This window comes from Anabrus simplex, chromosome 9 (assembly GCF_040414725.1).
Source record: "Anabrus simplex isolate iqAnaSimp1 chromosome 9, ASM4041472v1, whole genome shotgun sequence".
NCBI lineage: Eukaryota > Metazoa > Arthropoda > Insecta > Orthoptera > Tettigoniidae > Anabrus > Anabrus simplex.
The window spans coordinates 51,569,136-51,581,318 of record NC_090273.1 but is presented as its reverse complement, the minus strand read 5'-3'; the positions used below and the strand labels follow the sequence as shown (position 1 = coordinate 51,581,318).

The 12,183-nt window shown below is 34.0% G+C and overlaps 1 protein-coding gene across 6 annotated transcripts in view; it reads right to left on the bottom strand.

Moving 5' to 3' along the window:
- Positions 1–4,340: 4,340 nt before the first annotated feature.
- The window catches only part of LOC136881281 (CUGBP Elav-like family member 2), a 1,536,179-nt gene continuing 1,528,336 nt past the window's right edge, over positions 4,341–12,183 (bottom strand). For all 6 annotated transcript variants that reach the window (XM_067154068.2, XM_067154069.2, XM_067154070.2 and 3 more), the window contains one exon: positions 4,341–8,969. The gene's annotated coding sequence lies outside the window, so the exon portion shown is untranslated. The remainder of the gene's footprint in view (positions 8,970–12,183) is intronic.

Sequence of the window (12,183 nt, the reverse complement as noted above, 5' to 3'; positions counted from 1 at the left end):
TATCTCAATTCCTCAACACATTTCAAAACAGGTTTCTTTAGACACCTCCATCCAAGCACCATGGATCCAGCAAACTGCGTTGAGGACCGTCACACTCCATATAAATTGATTGCATTGTTACACTTATCAAATTACAGGTAGACTCTCTGTCTTTAATATTGTTTGTAAATGCTCTTGGACTGGCGGCATTTCCAACGACAATGTTAAAATTTCTTCCACTAAACCATTACAAAACAGCAAAACAAAATAGTTTTGAACCTGTCCAAACCATCATTTAATCACTGTCCAATGTCCAAAGTTGAGGGGTGTCCAATGTACAGAGAATGTTTAACATATAAATGTACAGGGAATTAAATGGTGTATTCAATGTATGTCCAATCAAAAGGGGTGTCCAAAGTAAGGGGTTTCACTGCATCATTAAATTTATGCTAGCATTGACCACAATTAGGTGAATAAATTGATTTGATTGGAAAGCTGAAGTGATTATGAACACACATTTCCTGCAATTGTACAAAAAATTATACAACAGCTTGCCTCGAAAGTATTTGAGGATCTGTAACTCTCATAAATATAATTCTTAACTAAACATAGTTACACTCCCTACTTCTATCCTGATGTTGAATTTTCTGAATTTTTCTCAAGCACTGTTAGAAAATCGTATTTTCACAAAATTGCAAAGTAGATCAGAGTTTCTCAACTTTTTTAAGATTGTGGGATCCATAAAATTGAAGAGCTCAGAAAATATATAAATACTTATTTTAAAATCTCACCAGGTTAATGCAATCCTTGAGCTTAAATGGCATTCAGTATACATGCAAACAGTCCTGCAGATATGAATCATTTAATCGCAATCATGCTTTGTTCTTGGAGTATTTCATAAATGAGAAAGATTTCTCACACAAGTACGTTGTCCCGCACATAACCGAACATTTGAGGGAAACATTCCACAGTATTTACGTTGTTTTGGTATATTCTTCTTCTTCAAAAGGCTATGAATTTCTCCTTTTTGAAGATCTATCTATTTGAATTTCTCAAGAGTAGCCATACTATAGGGTAAGTAGACGTGCTTTACATCAAGAAAACCTCTAGTGAATTAAATGCAATGGCTTTCGCTGGAGAAACTTAGTAACAAGTACAGTTGAGACTCAATGAATGCAAGGTTAAGTTCCAAGAGTTCAATCTCAAGATAAGTGAACACAAAACAGTAGTGATGGCAATAAACAGAGAAGGACAACCAGCGAACATCATGCTAGGAAACCATCCACTAGAAAGTGTGGAAAGCTTTACATACCTCGGCAGTGTAATATCTCAAGATACACTAACCACAAAAGAGGTGGCAAATGGAATGCAGAAGAGCTCTCACTTTTACTAAGCAAGTACAAACACTCTTCTGGGATCCCACAGTACCAACAAAATCAAAGCTGGTGATGTTCAATCAGTACTTCATACCAAACTTAACCTATGGTATTGAAACCTGCACTCTCACTAAGAAGACTCATCAAGGTTGCAGGCATCTGAGATGAAGATCCTTAGGGCCACAATTCAAGAAACAAAACTGGACAAGTTAAGGATTGATGTGGTTAGGACGGAAGCTGGGATTGTTACATCATTGTTAGATCGGGTCAGCATGTCCAGATTGAGGTGATTGGGCATGTAATGAGGATGGAGCCAACAAGGACAGAATATGTTAACTTGGAGAGACAAGTGACAGAAAAACGGATGGTAGGAATACCAAGAATCCACTGGATGGACATCGTAAAGATGGACATTGCAGATCGGGGAAGAACACTTGAAGACGTCATTAACAACAGAACATATCTCAATAAGACACGATGAAAAAGGCTCGCCAACAATACCTGGGAAACTGGAACTGTAAAATGATGATGATTATGATGATGATCTCTGGAGTAAATAAATAAATAAATAAATAAATAAATAAATAAATAAATAAATAAATAAATGTTATTATCTTGCATTATTATAATTGCAAATATGTGGGTATTGTAATGAGTAATTGATGGAAAGTAACACTATTATCCCACTTCATACAAACAAGTTTAGAAGAATAAGGACGTTAAGTGCATTCTTGCTGATGAGCACATTTTCTTTATTCACATGACGAGAGCACAAATGTTTTGAAGAATACCCAGTTGAGAACACTTTAATCAGATAGTTTGAGAAATGAACCAAAAGCATTAAACTCAGCTCCTGCTCTTATAATCTTTATTCTTTTTAGTAACCAGTGCAGAGAAGGCGAGTAGTGTTAAATTCAAAACATTAATGAGTACTGTATATTTTCATGAAGCACTGTTCTTCTCCTGAATTATTTATTATTATTATTATTTACTCAAGAAAGGGCACCTGAACTGAGGCCTTTAATGGTGCAATACAAAGTATTGGCAGAGTTTACAAAACATTCACAAGACCTCATTTCCAAGTACAGTACAGCCTGAGAGAAGAGGAAACCTGTACAAATATAAAAGACCACTGTACATCGCTTGGTACGTTAATTTACTGCTCATTTTCTTCTATCCATTGATTATTTATTATTTGTTTAAATTTTGAAATTGTGGCTGCCTGTTGTATATGTTTAGAGATAGCATTATACACCTTCACAGAGTAGTGCCATAAGGAGTTACAACCATACTTACTAGTTTTTACAAATTCTGTATGGACTCTCTGCTCCTCGGGTGTTATCTGAGTGCATGTCAGAATTTATGATACAGATAGTGTTTGTATGAATCAAATCGTGCTTAATTCTATATACCATCATAGCTGAGCTATCATGTAACATATGGAATGGTAGAAATCTGCATTTCTTATACAAACAATCTGTAGGCATTAAAGGCAGTAAATTATAAAGTATTTGTAGTGCCCTTTTTTGTAAAATGACAACTTTCTCAACGAGTTCCTTATCACAACATCCCGAAACACAAATCATGTAAATCAGGTGACTTTCAATGAGAGCATGATAAAGATTTTAAAAACTTATGGTTGAATTTGTATCTTAGTCTGAAGCGCACTGATTGCTGGAGGTTTTTTTTTTTTTTTTTTTTTTTTTCAGATGGTTTTAACTTGCTCATTCCAGTCAAGCATTTCACCTATTTTTAAACCAAGAAATTTAGTAAATTGTACTCTTGGTACAGGATGATAAAAAAAATGTTACTGTAAGATCAAGATGGATAGCACATGAGGGCTTGTGAAAAATTATGTAGTTTACCTTGCTAAGACTGATGGTTAGTCTACAGTTTACAAGCCAAGTTTGTAATAAGTTAATGGCATAATGCATTTTTACTTCACGTTCTTCAACAGAAGTGTCAACACAAAAAATACTTCTATTATCTGCAAAATGAGAAACTTGTCCTTGTAGTTTTAGGGAGCCTATTTTGTTCGCAAATATTAGAAATAAAATGTGAACCCTAAGGAACACAAATGGATATAGGGAGAGAGAAATGTTTTGCAGTTTTATATGAAACTAACTGTGATCAATCACTGAATTAATCCATCAACCAGTTCATCACTACACCTCTTACTCCTGCTTCTTCCAATTTTCTGATCATGATCTTGCGATCAACTTGTCAAAAGCTTTTCTTAAGTCTGTAAATAACCCTGACGCTAATTTTCATTAATCAAGAGCTTCTTAGCATTTTCTGCAGTTGTGGTGTCCACTCTTTGAATCCAAATCCCTCCCTGCATTTTTTTCTGAAAACTCCCATCCTCTGCCAGGAAATGTCATTGGTTATGTGATCAAGGAGAGAGACTCCAAAGGACCAGCAAGACATGCACATCTCCATTGTGTGAAGAGGACACAAACTTTTAATGACTGGCCAAATCTCAGCCCCACACAATACCACCAGATCATCATCATAATCATCATCATCATCATCATCATCATCATCATCATCATCATCATCATCATAGGTTGTTCTGCCATCTGGCAGGTCCAGTCATGGCTGTGACCTCCATATCTCTCAATCTTGTGCCCTTTCTTCGCTTCTGCATAATCTTCCTTTCTTTTTCTAATGCTGTCTAATAACGGGTATCATCTCCTTCCCCTTCCTAGTTTTCCAGATCAAACACAGTACAATATACTTTCGATTTAAATTGGACCAGCATATGCTTATCGCACCATACTTCTGCAACTTCCTTTCATCGAAGCCATGCTGTACTCACTCTTGCACACACTTCCTACTCAATATCACTGTCTCTCTGCAGGTGAGATCCTAAATACTGGAAGCACAGTTAACTACCACTATAATCTAGAGATGGATATGAAAGGAATACCAGGAAGGGTAATAAAAAGAGTGGTAATTTTTTTTAAAAAATTGATATTCAGTAGGTATTTTCAAAATAGGTTTCATTTTAATTTGTTTCATGCTGCCCTTTACATACACTGAGTAGTTCATTTCATTCCAATAATATTGAATGCTAGTGTTCAGCTATATAATGGTATAAATTTCCTTCATCTTTTTTTATTTGTTTTCCTGATGTGGATATTTTTAAAAACTAAATTATTTTTCTACTTTTTTGTTTTTACATAAATACTCATGTTGCAAATTGTGAGCACATTCTTCATATTTATATCAAACAGTAAAACAAGTTGACATACAGTCATCGTTCACACGTATGGAGAGAAACAAACATGGCGACTACATTTTGGTTCCTGAGATTTTGTAGACCATTTAACATCAGCTGTGTGTGACAAGTAACAAAATGTAAAAAAATAACAAAGAAAGAAGTTTTTATATAGAATTTCTCTTGCTATGGATTTGTTAGCAATATTTAATTTTTTCCTCATTGTTTTATATTTAAACCTATCAAGACTTATTTGTTTCCTCTAACATTTGTGCAATTTGGTTTCTCAATGTGCAATATTTTTCTTTCTTTTTTTAAAGTTATCTTTTAGTAGTTTGTTTTAAAAAACCTTTTTCATTGCCATATTTTGAACAGCTGATTTCAATATTAGGGCAATAGAATCTTCCTTCACGTAACAAATTAAATATCCACACAGAGTCAACAAAATGTCACAGCAGACCATCAGTGTCAAAAACAAATCAAACACAAACATAAAGTAATAACTGGCTATTCACAAGACATCTGGTTACAAATTACAAATCAAACATATTTGGCAAATCATTTACTGGCCTCATCCCAAGCAAATATTAATTTTCTTAAGCTCCTGATTTTCTTGCTTGATCAGTAGTACTAATTATTTCACACTTGTCTTTATTTCAACTGCTATACTTAAAAAACAATATTTAGCTATTGATATGTACTAAGAATTTGTTTAGCTAAAATATTTAAAAACCATGTGTTTTTATCAAATCAAACTGCCTTAGAAATCAAAAGGCATGAACAGCTTCAAAATTTTACTTGTATTGAGTAGTGACATGCTAATTGTTGCTACTGAGAAAGAGAAATGTTTGATGTTAGACAAGTGCATAAAATTTCTTAAGGAGATCCAGTTCAAACTTTTCAATTATATTAATTAATCAAATATTCAATATTTGAACACCCTAAACAAGAAACAATTTCAGAAACATATTAAGGAACATATCATACGAGGTCCACCTCAATGGCTTTTGTATTTATACACAATTTCATGGACATTACTTTTAATAACAGTCATGTGTGTAGAAACGTGAAACAAAATTATTGTCATTCACGACACAAACAAACATTGACTTTTCCAAATATTTTCTCGATCACCAAGATTACTTTCACAAATAACATTTAACATTATGAAACAAAATACAACAAAGTAACCAATGGGGATGGCACCTCTCAACAGTTTCTTTGCACCTTTTGTGTATATAACCACAGAAAGTTCAAAAACAGTTAACACAAAACAGAGAAGTATTAACACACACTACAAAACTTCTACATCAACAAATCCACCTACACTTACTTAAACATTGCAAACAAATAGAACTAAACATGTGTTCAACACCCCACAAAAATAATTTTTTAAAAATTGAAAATAAAGGTGTTTACCCTGCTTAACACCAATACAAGGCAAACCTATTATTTTTAGTTTTACTTCAACCTAATGTGATTTCATATATTAAAAATATATTTTATATATATATAATATTGGTTCATCCACTAAACAATAGAAAATAAAAATATAATAACCAACTATGCTATCACATCTACATACTAACTACATACTTAAAAATGTGTTACCCTTGATTAGTTTTGCATGGCTTTGGATTGAATGAGCGTTTATTAGACAAACACAAAAAGCAAATCAACGTTTTCCCATTCTTTATCCCTGCCCCCACAAAACTAACAGTTTAGCCACCATCTCTGATAGGTTAAGTACATAACATTCTTTCACACAGAAAAGAATTCTGTTGAACTGTTAGACAGATATATAATACAGTAGTATGAAACTGAAACATTTAAGACACATCTTTGGTTATTATAATAATAAGAAGAATGAACCATATTTCTTTTCGGTAACTAGATATCTGACTGTAATTAAAGTATATATGGCTAAGTCAACACTGTCTTTCGCTTTTATTTTTATTGTTTTAAATAGTCTATCTCACTGTCATCAAAGTTTGCAATGCAGACAAGAATGGTGAACATTCAAATAATATTAAAAAAATCCTTCTTTGCCTATCACTGCTCCTTTGAATCTCTTTTAACAAAAACACTGGCTCAGTGCATTCACATGGGACTAGGAAAAGTAGTGTTCTCTGTACAAAGAAATGGTAACACACATGGCATTTAAAACCAACATACTGCTGAGCAGAACAAAAAACAAATGAAGGGTTAGCCTTCAGCTTCAAGAGAATTGAGGTTGTGAGGCAGAACGAAAATAGAAAAAGCAAGGAATGATATACCGTAAATAAAACTAACATTATTTCTAAAAACTGGTTTTGTTTGATAATAATCAAAGAAAAACAAGTAACTGAGCTGACAAGTGTGTCACTTAAATAAACTGAAAACTGGATAAAATAGCTAATATTTCAGGATAAAGGTTAATTATAAATGCCACCAAAATTCTAGAAATATTTCCAATGCTTGTTATACAGTGGGTGTTTTAGCAGCAGATAATGAAGATCATTCAGTTCCCAACTATTAAGAAGTTTTAAGCAATGCTCCACCAAACTTATTACTTTGAGGAATTACTTGGAAGAAGTCAACACAATTTCATATTGCATGCAAATATTTCAAAGTGGGACATTAAATGCATCATAGTCAGAAATTAATAACTTATCTGAGCTTGTAAAGTTAAAGACTCGAAACACTTGCAAGGAATACATAGAAAATGTTCCAGGTAAGTTAAAGGTAAAGCAGCAAAGAGAAATATGAAAGTAACCACAAAATGAAAGAGATTGTGTGCATTAATGTGTACAGTATAAACATAAATTAATTAGTTATAATAAATTGTAAAACCAGGAGATATCTTTAAATGTGTCATCAAAATAAGTATTGGGAGGAATTTAAAAAAACCTTGTAGGCTTGTATTAAAATGATGACTATGCTTTGGATTAACATAAAGAGTAATATAACAGCTTCACAAATGTTTGGATTGTAAGGTAGATTAATGAAAGTGAAAAGAAAATACCATACATATACATCTACAAAAGGATGTTAAAGAGAAGAATACAGATAATACAAAAGCACAGAATGAAAAATACGCAGTATAAAGAAACTTTGGTTGACTAATCACAATGCAGGAGCAACAGGTTTGGGAGGCATTCAAAAGAATATTAAAAACAACATATAACTAAGGAAGAGTTATTCAATTCTCCTGAAGCCTGATAGTTCCCCTTTTATAACAACAAAAAGTTGGAAACCACATTGAGATACATAACGAGAGAGACATATAGACACAATCACAAAAATATCTTTCCCCAAATGTATCGCAGCAAGTGGCAGTAGTTCATTTAAGCCACTTTATTTTTTTTTTATAATAAAAGTGTCACCCTGTATAATAAACATACAAATTTGAAGACAGTCAATTGAACTATAAACACATAAAGAGACATTTGCTAAATCAAAACTGCTCATAGCAAATCAAAACCATTATTACAATAACATCACCTTTGGCAATCAAGTTGTAAAGATAGATAAATAATCTTCCATAACAGCTGTCTTAGTTTTCATTCATATATATATATCTTGAAGTACAAAGTTCAGCAAAACTTTGTAAACATTTTATAGCAAATATATTATAACTTTTATCATCATTAGAAATGACTAACATTCCTAATATTTACACAATAGTCCTCATTCTTATACTCATAGTCAGTTTTTTAAAGTTCCAAACATCATATCACTTCATTATCCTAAGAAAAATTGTCAGAATATTTTAATGTTCTTTTTTTGTTTTTGATCATTTCACCATAGAGTTCCACAAGCCTCCATTCAAACACAGAGGAACCCCCTGAACAAGCAACACAGCAAACAGCTCGGAACAGACTACAAGTAATCATATAAATAGCTCTATAGAAAGCCAGTTCATACAGAAGGGAGGAATTTAAAAATAGAAAAAGAAAAGAAATGCATGGTAAATTTAATTTGCTCTCTTCAGGACTATGATTTAGTAGTATACAGAATTCTACTACTTGCTTATAAAATTAATCTCTTATATTAATCCCTTGTAAAACAGACAATTATTTTTGTTCATTCTGTCACCACAGACACAAAACACACAGCATTCTTAGAGACATTTTAGGAATAGCCGACTCAGAAAACAACACTCAATTCCTGCTGGCTGTACATCAGTTTCACAAAGGAATCAAGATATCACCTCCACTTGTGCTGATATGGTATTACTATTCATATCAAACAGCTGCTGTGTAAAGACTTCTAGGTTTGTTTTTTAAAAAAATGAACAAGACAATTCCACAAATGCCCGGGCGGAGCGTTTCGGTCGATCCTCAGACGCACACAACACAACTATTTGGTTACGGACGGTCCAGGGCAAATCACAGAGTGAGCGTTCGCCTTCCCTGACACCCAACAGAGAAAGAAAGAAAATATAACAGCAAGTGTTATGACACAAAACACATACACACAAACTACATCAGTTTAACAAATGGGGAAACATGTAGATGTTATAGGAAAGGATCAGGCAAAGGAAGAGATGCTTGGGTAACATTGTGAACAACAAAATTTGGTACGCAGTTTCAAAAGCTTATTCAAATGGTTGAAAATATTTGACCAGTACCAATGAAGTTACCAAAACTAACCACAAATGAATTTCTGGCAATGTCTTTACAGTGCTGAATCACTTGGAATTTACCTTCATCTATAAAAATGATGGTTATTTAGATAATTTCCTTTTTAATTGCTTTTAAAAATTTAATTCATCGTAACTAGTCATATGTTTAACACTCTCAGGACCAAGCCCATATTTTGTACTTGTTCCCAGAACCTACACAATTTTTGTGCTTTTCAAAAAAGTGGCTTCCCTGTATCTACTCAATTAATTTTAACTTATGATACACCATCCTGAAAGCTGGAGTCTTCTACATTTATATCCCACTTACTAAATTAAAATATTCTGAATAGTCCCCAAGTATTGCTGTATTCCTCGTCTCTACATAGACTGAAAAAATAAAAAGTAATTTCAACCTTTCAACTTCCTGGAGTAAGTATGACAGTGGGAGAGTTGTGAATTTGTGGGTATCAGCAGCAATCGACAACTGCCTAAGTATCACTGTTCACTTCGTTGACCAGGACTACAAGTGTCAGCATATTGCATTAAAGTGATACCATTTGAAGACGTGACACATAAACAGGCAAAAATATTGCAAATTTCTTGAAGAAGACTTTAGAAACTCACGGTTTAATGGATAAAATAGTGGCTGTGATTTATGACAATAGCCGTAACATTATAAGTGCCATGACTTAGGAAAATTTTTCCCCATATGCCATGTGTATCCCATACACTACAACTTGTTCAGTTCAGAGAATATTGAGAATCTCACTGCATTATGTAGAAAATAAATACTGGTAGAGGGTTTCAAACTTTCCTTATATTCAAAATCCACAAGGTTTCTTAAAGCTGCATAGAAATGTCTTTCTCTACCACACCACCACTTGATTCAAGATGAACCTGCATGGTGGAATTCAACACTTCATATACCAAAAAGACTTCAAGAACAGAAGAGAGTCATTGTGTTTGTATCTGCTGACCTCAACCTTCCAGTAAATCTTACAGTATCACAATCAGAACATACTAATTTATTGATCAATAAATTAAACACATTTGATCAAACAATACTTGCCGTAACTTCTTCTACAGTGACAGTGTCCAAGTCAATCCCCAGTGTCAACAGAGTCATATCTAATCTTCAGAAGCAATCACACAATGGATCAGAAACTGTGCTGGTTGTAGGAAATACATTAATTAAAATTTAAGACACTGAGCCTCCGTGGCTCAGGTGGCAGTGTGTCGGCCTCTCACTGCTGGATTCCGTGGTTCAAATCCCAGTCACTCCATGTGAAATTTGTTCTGGACAAAGTGGAGGCAGGACAGGTTTTTCTCCGGGTACTCCAGTTTTCCCTGTCATCTTTCATTCCAACGACACTCACCAATATCTTTTCATTTCATCTGTCAGTCATTCATCATTGCCCCAGAGGAGTGCGACAGTCCTCGGCAGCCAGCACAATTCCTATCCTCGCCGCAAGATGAGGGATTCATTCATTCCATTCCTGCCCAGTCACTGACTGGAAAATGGGTTGTAGTTTTTCAATTAAGACACTGAAGAGAAGAAAATGTTCCCCGTCACAACACTGTTGGACTCGTGCTTAAAAGGATGAGTTTTTCTCATTTTGATTGCTCACACTGCTGGTACAAACTGCCGCTACTTGATAGCAACAGGAGGGTCCTGAATCTACAACTGAAGAGGTAAGGTTGGAACCCCATTTTAATATGCTGTATATTCAAATCTTTGGTGAAATTATAGATTGTACTCAAATACTCGCTAAATATAGTATAGTCATTTTTAAAAATTTTATTTCAGATTATCCATTGTTCGGAGACAGCAAAATTGCCTGATATGCGGTGCTTGTACGGCAGCATTATGGAAGAAGAAAATGAAAAATAAATTGTCAGTTAAGAATTCTGAAGATCAAATCACTACATATGTGAAACAAAATCAGTTATCCCCCGCCCTCCACCTTTCAAGTGGTTACAAATACTGGGGGGAAAAATACAAAATTTCCAAAGCTGCAAAAACTATCTGTTTAACATTTATGTGTACTACCAGCAAGAGTATTATCTGCAAGACTGTTTAGAACAGGACTTGTATGTGGCAGAAAAAGAAATAGGTTCAACCCTGACACAATGAGAGGTAAATATGGACCTAAGATAATTGACCATTATGGTTAATTAACAGTCAGGTAATTTTTATAAAAACTTATTATATTATTAAGTTGCTGTTTTACCAGTCATTTTATTTTAATTTTTTAAATAGTGTTGAATACTTTTCTAAGCCTTGGTTTGTGGAAAGATTTCAAGCAGATTATATTAACCTTCAACCAGTTGCATATCAGTTTGATTACTTCTTTTTTTCTCCAGAGGCAACATTTTAAATTCTTCTACAGTGGTGTTGCCAATTGTAGCTTCTGTTCCACTACTCTACTCCAACTCTATGGATATCAATCTGCTGAAAGGAGATTAAAATCTAGAAAGAGCTTCCTAACAACAAGGACCCGTTGCAAAAGCATGAATTAACATGTGAAATGAGAGAACTAGTAATTTGTCTGAATGGATGGAACCAAAGGAATCTCTACCTCCTGGTCACACAGATAACTGGCCAATCTGGAAGACCTTGAACAGACTGCAAGCTGAAGTTGCAAGAACGAGGGACAATGTACCGGTACATAAGTGACATTTTCCGACCAAGACAGTTCTATGCGATTGTGACCAATTTCAAACAACACAACATCTCTTATGCCCATTCAGATGTACAATGAGTGACTTGGATCAAGCTAATTCAAGTGCTCTCGAAATGGCTAAGTTTTGGGCAGAAACTGTTTAAAGTCACTTGATGAACAAATATTTGTGTACTTGTGTCCATTTGATGCTTCCTTTTTTACATTTTCATGTTTCATATTTTGTACTTCTGACATGAATGAATGAATGAATGAATGAATGAATGAATGAATGAATGAATTTACTTTCAATACGGTTTATATCTGCTGTCTTGTTCAACA